This window comes from Protopterus annectens, chromosome 1.part0 (genome assembly GCF_019279795.1).
Source record: "Protopterus annectens isolate FY-2018-M chromosome 1.part0, PAN1.0, whole genome shotgun sequence".
Classification (NCBI taxonomy): Eukaryota; Metazoa; Chordata; order Ceratodontiformes; family Protopteridae; genus Protopterus; species Protopterus annectens.
The window spans coordinates 1,217,952,020-1,217,971,320 of NC_056725.1; the positions used below are offsets into that span (position 1 = coordinate 1,217,952,020).

Consider the following 19,301-nt stretch of genomic DNA (forward strand, 5'->3'; position numbering starts at 1 on the left):
AATACATAGGCTAGAGACCTTATGTTTTAGAAGACTAATTCAGTCCAAATCATTTCTAAACATAAATATTTTTAATAAGCAGAATAATACATTTAGGGCTGTAAAAAACATTCTAAGCTCGTTTTCTGCCTTTCCTGTAACTAGTCTACTCCAAATACAGATTTGCTGTATCCAGGACTGTTTGTAAGCTTCTGAGCCCCCGAAGCATTTTTGTGTTGGAGGGAAGCCTTCTAGCTTATCAGTGGAAGTAGTAAGCACTAGGTAGCTTATTTACCACAAGAGTGCTTTCTGGCTCAGTAATTGTAGTTTATTGGCCATTTAGGCAGTTTTTCCCACCTCTTTCAACGTTCTGGACTATAAACCCATGTTTGCGCTTGTTTCCCAACTTTCCTGTTGCTAGTCTAATCCAGATACAATTTTGCTGTATCCAGGACTGTTTGTAAGCTTCTGAGCCCCCGAAGCCTTTCTGTGTTGGAGGGAAGCCTTCTAGCTTATCAGTGGGAGTGGTAAGCACTAGGTAGAGTATCTACCTCAAGAGGAGTGGTTTCTGGCTCAGAAATTGTACTTTATTGGCCATTTGGGCAGTTTTTCCCATCTCTTTCAACTTTCTGGTTTAAAAGCCTACATTTTTGCTTGTTTCCCATCTCTCCTATAACTAGTCTAGCCAAGATATAGATTTGTTGTATCCAGGACTGTTTGTAAGCTTCTGAGCCCCCCAAACCTTTCTGTATCGCAGAGAAGCCTTCTAGCTTGTCAGTGGGAGTGGTAAGTACTAGGTAGCTTATCTACCACAAGAGGAGTAATTTCTGGCTCAGAAATTGTAATTTATTGGCCGTTTGGGCATTTTTTTTCCATCTCTTTCAACTTTCTGGTCTAAAAGCCTGTGTTTGCGCTTTTCCCACCTTTCCTGTAACTAATCTAGTCCAGATACAGATTTGCTGTATCCAGGACTGTATGTAAGCTTATGAGCCCCCCCCAAGCCTTTCTGTGATGAAGAGAAGCCTTCTAGCTTATCAGTGGGAGTGGTAAGCACTAGGTAGCCTATCTATCACAAGACGAGTGGTTTTTGGTCCAGAATTTGTAGTCTATTGGTCATTTGGGCAGTTTTTCCATCTCTTTCAACTTTCTGGTTTAAAAGTCTGCATTTGCATGCACTTGTTTCATACCTTTCCTGTAACTAGTCTAGTCCAGATATAGATTTGCTGTATCCAGGACTGTTTGTAAGCTTCTGAGAGGTGCCAAAGTCTGCTCTTCAAATTTTCCCTTAGATCTGCTAGTTCTCTCCTCTCCTGCACTTTTACTAGCTTATTAGTGTAGCACTTTACCATACCAGACTTCTTGTAGCAATTATTGTAGCACACAAAAGTGCTACCAGCACTAAATGTTCTACAAGGAAACAGCTCCAGTATTTATTATTAAATGCCCACCCCTCATGGCATGTCTAAAGCTCAGTTCCCTGTGCTTTCTCCTATTAACCTGGTTAACTAGGGCATCCTGAGGCAATGCAACAACTGCCTCATGTACACCAACAACCCTCTCCTCTTACCTCCCAACACTCAGATTTGTGAGAGATGCACTTATATATCCAAATTGGAAGCCACACACTCTCCAGCCAAGACTAAGCTGATCAAGAGGAGAAGGTCAACCCTTGCACCACCCCACATGGAACACATAGCCCTCCGGAACACACACCAGCACTACCTTCACATAAAAACACAAACCACACACCCACCTTCACGGAGGCTCTCAATAAAAATCTACCCAAACAGCAGAGACCTCCAAGGCAGAAATTCACTTGACCACCACAACACAACACTAATCATGAGCCACATAACTCTACTAAACACTGTGCCACTCAACCAAAGCCCCTAAGTAAAAACAGCATACCCAACACACTAGCCATAGGTGACTCAATAGTGAGGCACACTGATGTCCCACTCAGTAGGTTGAATAAGGAGACGGTAACAGTCAGCTGCCTGTGAGGTGCTAGGATCCACCACATAACACACACTCAGGTCCCTCAACAACTGGTACAAATATGACTATGTCATTGTACATGTGGGTGTGAATGACCTGAGACATACCTCCCTGGACTACATGAAAAGAGACATGGAGGAGCTCTCGGATTATGTAGCCCAGGTGAGTATGACCTAGCCCTGAGCAGCATCCTACCATCACCCAGAATGATACCACAGTACAAGCAGAAAATGATTGATTTCAACAATTGGCTAAGTTTCTGGTGTCATTCTAAGGGGATCCAGTACCTGTCTGCCTGAGATGACATAATTGACAAACCTTGATGCTTTGCCAGAGGTGGCCTGCATCTGTCAGCCCTGGGCTTCCGGATACTGGCCAAGGCTCTTGCCACCCCTATAGTGCCTTTTTAGCCGGTGTTCCAAAGACCAAATTACCACCATAACAGCTACAAACAAATGCAATCTGTGGGTCATGTTGCTCAACACTAGAAGTCTAAATCTCAAAATGCACTCACTCGAAGCACTCCTTAAAATGGAGAACATCGACATTTGTGCTGTAACAGAGACCTGCTCAAGGCAGCAGAAAGCACCCCTGCACTACCAGGCTATAACTCATTCCACATCTTTCGACCCCAGTACTTGGACTGAAGCTACAAAGGCAGTGGTGTTTCCATATTTATAAAGGAGGCACACACTTCCAGACTGGTAGCCCAACATAACACATCAGAGATACTTTAGGTGTAGCTAACATTGGGTAAGAAAGCAATTCAGGTTGTAGCCTGTTATAGGTCCCCAACCATGTCCCAAGACTCACACTCCATGTTCTTAGGCACCCTGGAGAATATTAGGGTCCAACCTAACACTCTCATTCTGGGTGACTTCAACTACCCCTCCATTAACTGGAAAAAATACTAATGTACCAATACACTTTCCCAACATTTCCTGGAATTTATTAATTCCAATGCACTGGACCAGCTCGTTCTTTCCCCCAACAGAGGTAGCAACATCCTTGACCTGGTCATTACTAACATGGGCAACCGTTGCTCTAAACCAATAGTCAACTCCTCCCTGTTATATCTGATCACAAACTAATCACCTTGGAAATCCACACCCTCCCCCCCCGGCAAAGGTAACCACCATGAAAAACTTCCCCAAAGCTAACTTTGGGCTCCTAAAAACAGAGGTGGTTAACTTCACAGCACCCATGGAAATGGAGAATAGTTGCATGACCATAAATTCCAATGCCCTGGATCAACTAATCTATAGTCCCACCAGAGGCTCAAATATCCTAGACCTGGTCATTACCAACATGGGAGATTGATGCTCCACACCAGTGGTCACCCCCTCATTGGTCAGGTCTGACCATAAGCTAATCACCCTTGATGTCCACATCCCACCCTCACCCCCCGTAGGGAAACCTCCAAAAAAAACTTCGCCAAAGCCAACTTCATGCTACTCAAGTCAGAAGTGACAAACTTCATGACACCCATGCAGACGAGAACTGAAAGTTCGACTGCTGAATCCTACACTAAGGCACTGTATGAGCACATCCACTCATGCATGAATCATGCCATTCCAAATAGAACCAAGATGGTCTCCTCCAAAAAAAGGAACCCAATCTGGTGGTACCCTGCCATAAACAAACTATACAACAAAAGGAAGAAACTGTTGTAGAAAAGAAGAAAATGCCAGGATGAAAAAAACTCCCTTACCAGCCTCATTAAGAAGCTGAGATTCTACATAAAATTCTCCAAAGCTAGTTACAAAAATAAAATTGCCAAAGATTCCAAGGACAATCTATAGTTATGTCAAGAATCTAAATGGCAATGCTCAGATCCGCTCTGAGCTACAACAGAATGGCATTAAATATACTGATCCCAAGGATATTGCCAATATCCTGGCAGATCAATTCAGTGCCAACTTCACCCCCCTCTTACCCCCTAAAGGGCCCATCTCAATACCAAAAGATTGCCAAATTCTAGTAATCACAGCCACACAGGTAAAAAACCCACTCTCCAAAGCTATGAATACAGCATCCATGGGACCAGATGACATACTGGGCTGTGCACTACATGAACTACAAAATGAACTGGCATCCCACCTAAGTGTCATGTTTAGTCATAGCCTCACCTCAGGCTTTATGCCCAATGAGTGGTGCACAGCTACAGTTATCCCACTCCACAAGGGGGAATCTACCTTGGATCTCTGGAACTATTGTACCATCAGTCTGACGAACCTGATCTGTAAAGCCATGGAACGCATTATCATGGAACTTATAAACAAAGAGATTGGCAACCTTCAAACACTGGACCCCACCCAGTCTGGTTTTGTAAAGGGACAATCTTGTCTCCTCAACCTGATTGACTTCTTTGAATAAGTCTCCAGAGCTGTGGACGAGGGTAAGTTGGTCCACACAGCCTATCTGGACCTCGCCAAGGCCTTTGACACCATCCCCTACTCTGGAATCATAGATAAACTTACTAAGCTGGGCTCTAATCCCTTTGTCACTTGATGGGTTGCCAACTGGCTTACTGGCAGAACCCACACTATAAAAATAGCCAACTCAAAATTCAGCTCCAGGCAAATGACAAGCGGAGTACCTCAGGGTTCAGTCCTGGGACTGCTCTTGTTTGGCATCTACTTCTCTGAAGTACAGGCCAGCACTAAGGAAGTCTGGCCAACAAAGTTCAAAGATGACTGCAAACTGGGAGCCATTATTGAATCCCCAAATTATGTGGATATTCTACAAAAGGGCCTTACAGGAACAGATGCTTGGTGCCAGAGCCATGGGCTCAAGCTCAATGCCAAGAAAAGTATAGTTATCTCCTTTGGGAAAAACCATGTACCCATGAATTACCACATAAGTGGCAGTACACTAAACACTGAAAGTGTGATAAGGGACTTAGGGACTCAGGTGGACAGTGGTCTCACTTTTGATAACCACATCACCACAACAGTCAGGAAATCCTTCTATGTGGCACACCTCATCACTAAGGGCTTTTCATCCAGAGAAAAGGAGGTCATTGTCCCACTGTACTCATCCCTCATTAGACCCATTATAGAGTACAATACCCCGTTTGGTATGTACCTCACAAAACATCTGCAACAATTGGAAAGGCCTCAAAAATACCTCACTAAAAGAATCACAGGCCTAAAGCAGATGGCCTATGCTGGCCGTCTAAAAAAACTCCAGCTATACTTTGTCGCATATCACCTACTCAAAGGCTATCTCTGCTTAACATACAAGGCCATGTCAAACCCAGTGCTGTTGAACATGTTACACTTAAAGAAATCTCAGTCCTTCAGAGCCACATGCTCCAGGGATCTAAACCTGGTCATCACAATGAACAAAACATGCTGGAGGGATAGGTTCCTGACCCAGAGACTCACCATACTCTGGAACGGACTGCCCATACATGTCAATCTGAGCACCTCTTTGGTCCTCTTCAAAAGGAACCTTGACGACTGGATGGGAGATAGGAAATTCACCCTGGGGATCACGTCAGTCACCCTACTACACAGGGGACCAAGGAAGTAAATATTCTGGGAAGGAATAGCCAGGGAATTGTTATGGCTAGGCTTGTATAGGCCCTAGGGCCAATAACCTAGTACCAACCTATGAACCTATGAATCATACACCAATGCACTGTACAAACACGTACATAAATGAATGCATCTCGTCATACCCAACAGAACCAAGAAGCTGTCCTCCATAAAAAAGGAAGCCAGTCTGGTGGTCCCCTGCCATAAATAAACTATACAACAGAAGGAGGAAACTGATGCAGAATTAGGTGAAATCCAAGACTGGAAAAACTCCCTTATCAGCCTCAACAAAAAATTTATATCCCTCATCAAATTCTCTAAAGCTAGCTATGAAAACAGAATTGCAGAAGATAGTCAAGACAACCACAAGGCCTTCTATATGGTTATTTAAAGAATTTCCACAGCAATACCCAGATTTGCTCTGAACTACTGCACAATGGTATCTCCTATACTGAGCCAACAGATATTGCCAATATACTGGCCAACAGATTCAGTGCCAACTTTACCCCTCCCTCCCCCAAAGGACCAATCATAATACCAGTAGATTGCAAGGCACCCAGTATTAATACTGCACAGGTTAAAACAGCACAGTCAAAGGCCAAGAATACAGCTTCTATGGGACCTGACAATATCCCTGGCTGTGTTCTACATGAACTACAAAGTGAACTGGGACCTCACCTGTATGCCCTGTTTAATCACACCCTCACCTCAAGCTTTGTCCCTACAGAATGGCGCACTGCTACAGTCATCCCTCTCCACAAAGGAGCAGTGACCCCAGGAACTATCTTCCCATTAGCTTGAAAAGTCTGATATGCAAAGCTATGGAATGCATCAACATGGACCTAATAAACAAGGATATAGGGAATCTCCAAACTCTGGATCCCACACAGTTTGGTTTTGTGAAGGGTAGATCATGCCAGCTAAAATTGGTCGACTTCTTTGAGTCAGTCACCAGAGCTGTGGATGAAGGCAAGGTGGTTCATACAGCCTACCTTGATCTGGCCAAGGCCGTTGATACCATTCCCCACTCAGGAATCATAGAAAACTCACTAAACTAGGCATCAATCCCAATATCACTAGGTGGGTTGCAAACTGGCTTACAGATAGAACCCATAGTGTGAAAGTAGCTGACTCCAAGTCAGACTGCCGACCAGTCACGAGTGGAGTCCCACAGGGATCGGTCTTGGGTTCTCTCCTGTTTGGTATATAGTTCTCAGAAGTCCAGGCCAACACAAAGGGACTCTGGCTGACAAAGTTCTCAGACGATTGCAAGTTGGGAGCCATTATTAACTCCTCAAGTGATGCTGACATCATACAAAAAGGCCTGACTGAGACCAACGACTGGTTTTAGAACCACGGTCTTAAGGTCAATGCCAAATAATGTGTCATCATCCCCTTTGGGAAAACCCAGTTCCCATGAATTACCACATCAATGGTAGTCCAATGAACACAGAAGGCATTATAACAGATCTGGGAACACAGGCTGACAGCAACCTCTCTTTTGACCACCACATTGCCACTGTGGTCAGAAAGTCCTTCTATGTGGCACATCTCATTACTAAAGGTTTTGCATCCAGGAAGAAAGAGGTCATTGTCTCCCTCTACTCTTCCCTCATTAGGCCAATCATTGAATACAATGCCCCATTTGGTGTGTACCTTACTAGACACCTGCAACAACTGGAGAGGCGACAAAATGACCTCACAAAGAGGCTCCTGGGCCTTAAACAATTTTCCTATATGGACAGACTCAAAAAACTCCAGCTATCCTCTGCCTCATACTGCCTACTTAGAGGCGATCTCTGCTTGTCTTACAAAGCCATGTCTGACTCAGCCCTGTTAGAAATGCTACATCCAAAGAAATCCCAATCCCTCCACACCACATGCTCAACCTCATTACCACAATCAACAGAACTTGCTTGAGGGACAGGTACATAACCCAGAGACTGCCCATGCTATGGAATAGACTTCCCATACATGTCAAACAGAGCACCTCACTGGCCCTCTTCAAGAGATATCTTGATGAGTGGATGGGAAATAGAAAATTCACTCTGGGGATCACTCCAGTGGCTTTACTCAACAGAGGCACTGGGAACTAAGGTTGGGTGGCACGATGCTAGGGTAATCCTATGGGCTAGGCTTGTAAATGCTCCAGGGCCATTAGACTAGTACACACCTATGAAACTATGAACCTATAAAGTATTCAAGGTTTGATTTAGTGAAAAACTGGAAGAAAACCCAAGAAGTTCTCCAAAGCTCCCAGATGCTCTAATATTGTTCAGCCAGAACTAATTTATTGAAATATGTTTAAATGGAAAATATGAATGCATTAGTTCCAAGATAAATGTGAAATCAGACCCCCATCCAATGTCAAAGTAAATGGAGAGAATATAACCTTGAAAGTTGAGACCTGTATGTTGACTCTGACTGTAATATATTTTCACCTTGCTTATGAGCTTTGTCCATAACTACAATAATCCCATCATGTCCAAAACATTAAATGGAATCCAGAAGTTATATTGATTTCTATGCATAATCCTAATCCTAAACTTCATCTTAAACTATAATGTTTACCAAATCCTTAATTTATTTTGTAGTACATAGAGCACCAAAATTATGTTTTAAAATCAGGGAAAAGACATGCTTATTCCACACTTTTATGCTGTCAGAAAATTTTTAAGCACTCCACAACACGAAAGCTTTAACAGTGGTCAGCAACCGCCATAGAAAGAGCATCAGGAAGCAAAAAGATTTTTAAAACATAAAACACTTTATTCAGCCTTTTTTTAAATTAGGTGTTAAAGGCCTTTTTCTTCCTGCCACTTTTCGGTGTTGTTTGCTCTCTGTGGTTGCCCTTAGTGGCTGCTCTCTGTGCAGTAGTAGTAGTACGTGTGAAGCTGCAATACAGTTAGTACTCATACATTTTGTTTTATTGTAGTACATGGAAGCATCATGCTCTAGATACAACAAAGAATTATGATTGTGTCCACAACCATAACCTATCTATCATGCATTCCTGATATGGACATCAAGAGTCACCTTTTGAACTTTGTACTCAAGTTGAATTTCTCAGCATCCACATCACTAACACTTAACAAGATAGTTAAGACTGGAGACATCATAATCCTATATACTTTCGAGAGATCTTAGTTCTGACACTAAGTTTACTTGAGTGTGAGAGATGAAAAAACTTTAGGCATGCAGTGTAAAGTAACATCCAGATTTGATGCAAGTGAAGGCCCAACTGCCTCTCCTAATTATAACTATACCATCTGAAGTCAGCCGGTTATGCTATGGTTTAGAGATGGGATTATATGTATATTAATTTTAGGTTAATTTTAGGAAGGCAATGTAAATTAACATGCAGTATTATTTCAGGCATATCTACAATCTAACATCAGCTGTGTAATTGGTTATGGTTAGGGTTGATATCATAGTTTGACATATCCAATAAACTTGGTTAACTCAACCAAATATTCAGAACTGTACACCATCACACTATATTAGCATATAAATAGCTGCATAAATACAGCTGTATCCATAGGAACAAGTGCTGGAGAAACCCGAGAAACAAACCCACATAATATCAACAAGCTTTATAATAAAGGGAAAACAATTTTGCACAAAAGAAAGAGCAGTAATTCTCAGAATGTTAAAGCCCTTCCCATTGAAAAAAAAACTCAGGATCTTAATAAAATCTATCAAAGCCAAGTTTGAGGTTAAAATAACTACCCAAGCAAAAGACTACCACAGAGCATTTTTAATTATGCTCATAATCTCAGCAGCACAATGCAGCAATGTACTAGCTGATTGTGAATGTGTTACCTATTCTGAAGATATAGCAAACCTACTGGCTGATAAGTTTAGCTCTAACTTTAACACTCTCTCCTCTCCATCTGTCCCTCAAGATATACCTGAAACTGGCTTGCTTCCAGCTATCACACAAGACCAAGTCCTAAAAGTGCCATTGAGCGCTAAAAATACTGCATCGATGTGGCCTGACATTATCCCTCGATGCATCTTAAATAACAGGAAGCACTATTCACCTCCACCCCTAACAACACTGTTCAGTCTCATCCTTCATACCAAGCAAGTGGAAAACAGCTGCAGCCATTCCTCTGCATAAGGGACAACCTTCCACAGACCCAGACAATTAGAGATTCATAAGCCTGACCAGCATCATATGCAAAGCCATGGAAAGATCTATCATAGAACTAATCAATCAGGGCACAGGGTACTTCAAAACACTGGTCTCAGTTTGGATTCATCAAGGGCAGGTCATGCTTACTCAACCTGGTGGATTTTTCTGAAAAGGTCACCAAAGCAATGGATGAAGGCAAAATGATACATACTGCATACCTCAACTGGGCCAAAGCTTTTGTCACAAATCTCCAATCAGGCTTAGAAGAAAAGCTAAATAAATCAGGAATAAACCCCTATGTCACCTGCTGGATTGCCAACTGGCTCACAGATTGGATGCAGGAAATCAAAATAGGTAAAGTTACCTCTACAAAGAGACCAGCCACCAGTGGAGTCCCCCAGGGATCTGTGCTGGGACCTATAGTGTTTGGCATCTACTTTTTCTGAAATAAAAGCAACTATCAAAGGGTTGTGGCTGACTAAGTTTGAGGATGACTTCAAATTAGGAGTAGTCATTGAATCCCTAAATGACCTCGCCATCCTACAGAAAGGTTTGTGCCAAATAAATAACAGGTGCCAAAATTGTGGACTGAAACTAAATGCCCACAAGTGCATTATTGTATCCTTTGGGAAGTTATCTTCTCCAGGGAACTACTACAGTAACAATACTCCCCTGAGAGTTGACCCAGTTGTTCAGGATTTGGTAACTTATGTGGAATGTAACCTAATTTTTCACCAAGATGTGTCCATTGTTGTAGGAAAGTGCGATATTTCACAGCTTATAAACAAAGGGATTGTGTCTATATCTAGGGATGTCAGTGTCCCCTTACTCAGCCTTTATTAGGGAAGTCATTGAATATAATGCAAAATTTGGCATGTATCTGTTTCAGACACATGCAACAAATGGAACACTCACAGAGATACCTTACTAAAAGGATACAAAGCCTAAAAAATATGTCAAGCATTGACTGACTCAAAGCCCTGTCATTATACTGGGCATCCTACAGAATGATAATAGGTGGCCTCTTTCTGGCATACAGGCATCCTCCTACCCCGTTCTGATATATTTATTCCACTACAGAAAGTCAGATGATGTCAGAAATATTTGATCTAGGGATATAAACCTCTTCTGCAGCTTCAATAGAAAAGTTTGAAGGGAACATTATAGCTTGCAGAGGATACTACTGCTCTGAAACAGACTAATCTCACCTCAGGCTTTGTGCCTGCTGAATGATGCACAGTGACGGTTATCCCACTCCACAAGGGGGGAGCCACCACGGACCCCAGGAACTACTGCTCCATTAGCCTGACGAGGCTGGTCTGCAAGGCCATGGAACGTATCATCATGGAACTTATAAACAAAGACATTGGTAATCTCCAAACTCTGGACCCCACCCAGTTCGGGTTTGTAAAAGGCAGATCATGTCTCCTAAACCTGATAGACTTCTTTGAAGCAGTCACCAAAGCCATAGACAAGGGTAAGGTGGTTCACACAGCCTATTTAGATCTTGCCAAGGCTTTCAACACCATCCCCCACTCTGGAATTATAGATACACTCACTAAACTAGGTATAAATCCCTATGTCACAAGATGGGTTGTCAACTGGCTCACTGACAGAACCCACACTGTGAAAGTAGCAGACTCCAAATCCAACTTCAGATCAGTGACAAGTGGAGTACCACAGGGTTCAGTCCTAGGGTCCTCTCCTCTTTGGTATCTACTTCTCTGAAGTACAGGCTAACACAGAAGGTCTTTGGCTAGCAAAGTTCACAGATGACTGCAAGCTAGGAGCCATAATCAAAACTCCTAACAATGTGGACATCCTACAAAAGGGCCTCACTGAGACAGATGCCTTGTGTCAAAGCCATGGCCTCAAGCTCAATGCTAAAAAGTGCATTGTCATCCCCTTTGGTAAAAACTCTGTACCCATGAACTATAACATAGACGGTAGTATACTTAACACTGAAAGTGTGATAAGAGACCTTAGGACACAGGTGGACAGTAGTCTCTCCTTTGATAATCACATCACTACAGTAGTCAGGAAATCCTTCTATGTGGCACACCTCATCACAAAAGGTTTCTCATCCAGAAAAAAGAGGTCATTGTTCCCCTCTACTCATCAATCATTATACCCATTATAGAGTACAACACCACTTTTGGTATGTACCTCAAAAGACATCTACAACAACTGGAAAGGCCGCAGAAATACCTCACAAAGAGGATTACTGGCCTCAAACAGATGCCCTACGCAGACCGTCTCAAAAACTCCAGCTTTACTCTGTTGAATATTGCCTACTCAGAGGTGATCTCTGCCTAACATACAAAGCTATGTCAAACCCAGAGCTGTTGGACATGCTCCACTTAATGAAATCCCAATCCCTCCGAGCTACATGCTCTATGGACCTAAACCTTGTCACCACAATAAACAGAACATGCCAGAGGGATAGATTTCTGTCCCAGAGCCTTCCCATACTCTGGAATAAACTACCTAGTTATATCAAACAAAGCTCCTCATTAGCACTCTTCAAGAAAAATCTTGATGATTGGATGGGAAATAGGAAATTCACCCTGGGGATCACCTTTGTGGCTCTGCTCGACAGTGGCACAAGAAAATAATTTTCTTGGGTGGCAAAAGCCAGGGTACCTTTTTGGCTGGGCTTGTATAGGCCCCAGGGCCGATAGCCTAGTACCTACATATGAACCTATGAATTTATGAACCATCCATATAAAACAAAACTCATCTCTGTCTATATTCAAGCACAGCTTGTATCTATAGATAGGAAACATAAAATTTCCCCAGGACTGTCTCCTGCTATTAATGAACAGGTAGCTCTTAAATGCATTATCCCATCCAAGTGTCCCCTCAAATTATCTATGGTATGATCCCATTTATTCTCATTAGGGGTAATATATAATTATTCGTCATGGAATAAGTAAGACCAGTCTGTAACCTAATGGGATAGGTTAATTTGAGTACAAAAAGGGAAACTGGCTAGACTCAAAATGTCTTTCAAGTGAAGCTGCCCTTGCACTTACATATGAACCTATAAATCCATGTATTTTGCACAGTACAGGGACTTGAATTTATCTGTCTAAGCAGACTGATGGGACATTTGAGGAACACTAAAAATTATCTTTTTAAGTCAGTAGAATGTGGCAAACCACTTGCTGAATTTGATTGTATTCATCTAGTTAAAATACTGCACATATATATCGAACTTTATATAGTTCTCAGTCCTCTTCTTATTTGTAATCTTGTCACTTAACAACCCATAATTATTCACAGAAATAAAAAAGCAGCTGTTTAGTAGAGCTATAAAGCTCTAAGTATTTTCCTGGCTACCCAGATATAATTATCAATTTAGAGGCACTGGCAGGGAGGGATGGGTATGCTCACCCTAGGGGAGAGGGCACATGCCTGAGGTGCTCCTCCTGGAGTGGTGCAGCCCATAGACAGGAGTAGCCCTCAGAGGTAAGTGGAAACAAGCAGGGGGTTGGAATGGGAAACTAAGGGTAAGTCATAAATAAAGGTTGCCCTGGCTGAAGTATTGACATCAAGACCCCCCAGAATGTCCTTATGGTCTTCATTGGCTCCAGCCCAGAATTTAAGATAGTCTGGTGGTAAGATTAGGGGATGGCAGACCTGCTGATGGATTGGGGTATTAGGGTATGCAAGAATGATGCAAGGAAACCAAAGAAAAATGAAAAATAACAATGAAGTAAATAGTGATAAAGAGCAGAAAGCAGTTAAAATTAATAAAAATAAAGACAGGTAATTTTAGCCTTCATCCTTATTCTGTTCAAAACAAGATAATCCAAATTAAGTTTAAAGATAAATCAAGCAATTAAGTTTGAGAATGTATCAAAAACCTGTTAAAAGAAACACTAATATGATACAGCCAGATATATGACATTTTAACTTATTTTAATTTTTGAAAGTGAAACAGTAAACTGCTGAAAATACGTGTGTGTATTTTATTTATCTTATTTTTTTACACACATACATGCTCAAACACAGACACACATCAATATTAACAACACACATCTATATTTACACAGACACGTGTACACACACACACATATGTAGTATACTCTGTTGAGTGCATGACTTGTCAGTAGAGTATATTGCTTTGTCTTTTAATCAGTATTTTCATTTGGCAATGATGTTGAGAGATAGCTCATCAATTGTTCATCATGTGGTGATGAGCTGTGCTTGCATGCAGTTAAGTGGGGGCTTTGCTTTTGTGCTGAAGATTTAAGATATAGTATATACCAAATATTTTGAATTAGGGGTGAGTGAGTGTGTGTGTGTGTGTGTGTGTGTGTGTGTGTGTGTGTGTGTGTGTTTGTGTTCATGTATCTTTGTAGGGGATTACAGTGGACTGTAGTATGTCTGTTAGAAATAAGTGGAAATATATTACCGTGGTCATTGTTTATTATACTATTCATTTATTTCATGACCAACTTCTGAGGTGTACACATTCAGTAAAGTAGTTGTAACTGGAAGGCACAAGGGCAGTAAGTGAATGAAAGTGACCGACCTCAGCTTCATTGTAAACAGCTATTGATCTGGTTTGGCAGGGATAGTATATTTGTTTGAGTAAAACAAGCTTAAATACATTATTTCATAGGTTATTACTACGCCACTAGTAAAGATGACCATTTAAGATTCTAGCACAATTTTTCCAATTGTCCCAAAGTAGTATACCTTTGAATGACTTAATCAAGATCATACAGCAGGAAAATAAAGGGAGAGGGAATCAAACCATGGACTACAAAAAGAAGCTCATTAACAGATCACAGATTAATACTGTGAGCTAACTGCCAGATTGAAGATTGTGACAGTTATTTTTTGTTATTGTTGTTATTTGAACAAACATCTGAAGTGGATACATCAATAAAATGACCATAATGACTGAGTACTGAGATGGTCTGTGCATAAAAGTTACCAACACCAGCTGTTGTTTGATCTGAATTAAACAGTCACTGACTTGCTATTGTAATTGCTCCACCCATTCATTTATTTGTTAGATGAACCATGCATTCTTGGAGATACAGTATACATAAATCTTTATTATTATTATTATTTATATCCATACAGCTAATATCATACGTGGTAACAAGTGTATCAACACCAAACATTTATGCTGCTTATTTGTGCATATCCAATATCTTTCCTAGCTTTTAGACAAGCTTGATGAATTGTACCAGTTTACCTTCTTCATGTCGTTATTCTATCTTTTCTTTGACTTTTTTAGCAAGTGTATCCATTTTAAAGTACCAACATCATTTCAGAATAGCCTTATAACACTGAAAAGATGGTGGCTCTGGGCACTTTGTGAAGGTGTGACTAACTTGTCAATAAGGGAGAAGTGGTAGCATTTGTCAATTGCAAAATGGTTACAAAAGAGACATGGTCCTGTTTTCATGCTATCATGCTGCAATCTACTGATAGGTGAAACTACAGTGTTATAGGCTGCAGATAGATGCATCTCACACCTAGTTCAAACTGTAGATGGGATTTAGCTAGCTCCATTGCATACACACATGCAGTTCTGACTGTATTGTAATCATCCTACTGAAAATAATCTGCCAGGACTCTTGATAAACTGGTTAGAGGGAGTTAGAACTGAGCAGCCATTGTAATTTGCTTATCTAGGAAGGAGGAATTGGTTGAAATGATTTATTCTAACACAACTTGGTAATGACTGCTTGGGAAAGTCCTTGAGCTACATGAACACAAGGACCACATCTTGCCTGCTGGTATGGTCACTCTAGCTGAGAAGGCATAGGAGAAGAACATTCATCTCTGTTGCAGGTATATAAGACTATGGGTTGTAGTACACATATTGACCAATAAAGGCAGAGACTTAGGGCAAGCATAAATTCTCTATGGCACCCATGGATGTCACCCTACTGGTTGGTTTCTTAAGTTTCCTTTCCTCCTTTCAAATTATGAAGTTTTAAAGGTCTTCATTTATGGATTGTCCATAATGATAAAGTGTTGAGCTGGTATTTATAATGTCTGAGTGAGGCAGCAGGAGTTTAACAAAACTATAATGGGTGTACATCCAGTGGAGGCCAGAAATACACAAACATACATAAACACACACACACACACACACACACACACACACACACACACACACACACACACACACACACACACACACACATGAACACACATAAAAAACAGGTGCAACTCTGACCTTCAACTCTTTACTTATACTAGCTGCTGCATTTTATTAGAAGCCATGTCTGCATATCCTCGAGTTGACAGGAAGTGTTCTTACCAAATTTGAGAGTTCATTTTATGCAGCTAGAATATGATAGAGACATAACATTAGCTTGTTCGCAGAGATAACATGGTGTGCATCTGTACAAATACAGATTTCATAAGGCAGATAGCAGTGCTTTTCTGAGAGAGAGACATGACTCATGGGGTGTGACAGGTCTGGTACAAGTACTGTAATTTCCACTCTTAAAAATAACTGTTTATGCTGATACATAGATCATCCAGAGAAAAACACAAAACTGTACTGTCCTTCACATGAATTACAGAGAATAGATTGATTTGTGAATAAACCATTTATCAACAGTTGCAGAATCAGACTCCTCCATTTGTTGTAAGGAGTTATTAGTGATTATACAATGACCCCCCATTAATATTCCAAAACATGCATGCTGATTGGCCAGCGTGCCTGTTGTAAATCCCACAATATACCAATGTTAAAAGGTCCAGTCACCCAAACCTTTTTCCGTTGGTATAAAGTGTCCAAAACTATTAAGGCAACTGAGACTTTCTTTTCTCCACTGCTTCTGTTTCAAAGCATTGATGTACTGGGTATACGTGGTCAAGCAAGTCCCATACGCATGCACAGTACATCAACACAAAGAAGCAGCATACCACCACCATCAGAAGAACAGTAATGCGCCATTATACAAAGACATTATTTAAGAAAAGTAAGTATTTTTTTTCTTAAATAATGTCATTGTATAATAGCAATAACTGACTCTGTGGTTGTGGTACACTGACATTTACCTACTGTTGGCTTTATTTAATCACTCGGGCTTCTCCCTCATGATTAAACCATGCTAGCCATGGGTAAATCTTCAATATACCACATCACGTCGTTGGTTATTGCTTAAATATTTCCCTTCACTATCTACCCTATCTCTTATTTTGTTTTGCCACTATTTCACAGGCTGCAGTTATCATAAGGGACTACAAAATGCATCCAAGTAGATGATAAAATAAAAAAGATGAAGATCGTAAACATTCCTAGAAATAATATATTTTGTTACAGTGAGAACTGCAGAAATCATGAGACAGTCATTACAAAACTGTAAACTATTATCTAACCATAGTGGATAAACTGCTTAGACCATGTAAGCATGTATATTATTTACAAGGCAGCCTACATGTCATTGATCGTTAATTATGAAATACCAATTATAACAAAATAAGAAAAACATTTAGTTACTTCATTGTATCTTCGCATGGCTTGTAAATTGTATAACATGTGCTTCTGTTTTGCTTATGATGTGAAACAAGTTGAATTACTGTATTTCATAAAAGCATCAAACAGCTCTTTTAATATCAGCAGCTTTTATGATTATATTTTCATTCTGCGATGTACTGTTTTCAGGATACCTGGCCCAGACTCGCCTTATTCTAGTTATTTTGTTTAAAACAAAATACAGATTTTAGTTTTTCAATTCACACTCAACAAATGTGTCAGTCATACTAACTCAGTTCAACAGTTATTAAATATTAGTATTTGTTCAGAATGTGTGATGTAACAGATTCAGGTTGCATAATTAAAAGTATGCGATCCTAAAAAGTCTAAATTCTGGTGATACTCTAGTAAGTTATGTCGCTGGTATTGTTAGTGCTTAGTAATTTTCCTTACTGTTTCAGTCTTACTGTTTAACTGGTTATGGTTTAATGCTGGTATATTGTTTAACTCATGCTGTTTTTCTGGTATCGAGGGAAGCACAGTCCCCTAGTGGGTAAAGGAGTGTACATTTAATTGTAGCTAGGGCTATACCATGCTGGGTGGCTCGATGCATACAGGTTATGACAGAGAGATCTGACTCAATACAGTCCACTGGAAAAAGTAATAGCAATCCACTCCAGCATTTTTGCCTAAAAACCCAATAACATAAACAGAGGTAGTTTGCCCTGGAGGGGTGAAGTCTTTCAGGTCATAAAGAGTAAGACTTCACTAAACAATTTATATATATGCCACTTGATGGAATGTACTTTCCTCAATGTCAAAATGGAGGGAAAAAATGTACATTGACTCAAATGTAAAAATACCAACGTTAAAATGTCAGACGTAAGTGGACTACAAGGTGTTAGGGTTGGGAATAGGGTTATAGCAAGTTTTATTATTAGGGTGGTAGTTAGGTTTAGGGCTATGGGTAGGGTTAACATACCTAACTAAGATGTTATGCGGGGGGGGGGGTTATCCCTCATACCACTTTACATATGTATGCTACCTTAACCTTACTACTAACACTAGTCCTAAAAATAACACTAACCATAGCCCAAACCTTAACCAAAACACTAAACAGCACACACACCTAATCCTAACCCTAGTCCTATTATACATGCACACATGCATGCACACACACACACACACACACACACACACACACACACACACGCATGCACGCACGCACGCACACACACACACACACACACACACACACACTAGGAATACCAAACATTTGTTATTTCTCCAGTGTCTCAACATTCCATAACACTCAGTGAGGATTTGGAGATGAAATTCTACATTTAAAATGTTGAGTTCAATCTATGGGTAGGAACCCATTTGTACATCTAACACAAATTTTCTTAAAACATATTTTAAATTCTATAAACTTGAATCACAGTTGGTTACTACTAACAACTTTCACAAGTTAGCACATTTCTGGAAACATTGTTAATTCTGATGTTACCTTTGCTATCACTAAACACAAAAGGATCACTTCTGGCCAGAATGTGCACTGAGTGTGATTACTAATCAAGAGTCTTTCAGGGGTTTCACAATGTGAATGTATATTGTCATGGTACATACATATGGTTATTTTGTGAAGATACAAGGGTCCTGATAATAGTACATTTTGGGTCAACTGGCATTTTTCAGCTAAGTTATTGTTGCCTATGCTAAGAGCCTGCCACCACATAAAGCTCTAGCCAATGAGGTTATTTTTGCTACCTGTAGGTATGTGTTGTGTATCTTACACTTAAGTACTGTCAACTGTAACTTGACTGGTATTATGCTTTTTAAGATATATGGTAAGATTCCTTTCCATGGGAACATCTGCTCTATTGGAACAAAAAAAAAATATGGCGTAACATATTGTCCCCCAGAGCATCTTTTTGAGGCATTTGCAATGGTTTTGCCTCATTCCTAGTTTCACTTTGTATTAAACTGTCTTAAATGGCTTACTACACTTTTTCCATTCCCAGGCAGTGTACATCGACCGAATCTGTGGAAGGCAACCCCTCCGGTCCTTCATATGCAGTTACGTTACTCATATGACCATACATTTTGTTTCATAAAAGAAAACAGAGCAACCTGCTTCCAGTTAACTTGAGTAGCACACTTCTTGAGTTAAGAACCATTAGTGGTT

At 40.6% G+C, this 19,301-nt stretch overlaps 1 protein-coding gene across 1 annotated transcript in view; it reads left to right on the plus strand.

Moving 5' to 3' along the window:
* Positions 1–19,301, plus strand: part of LOC122800655 (PC3-like endoprotease variant B) — a 3,659,607-nt gene that overhangs the window by 2,132,710 nt on the left and 1,507,596 nt on the right. The gene's annotated exons all lie outside the window — the stretch shown is intronic.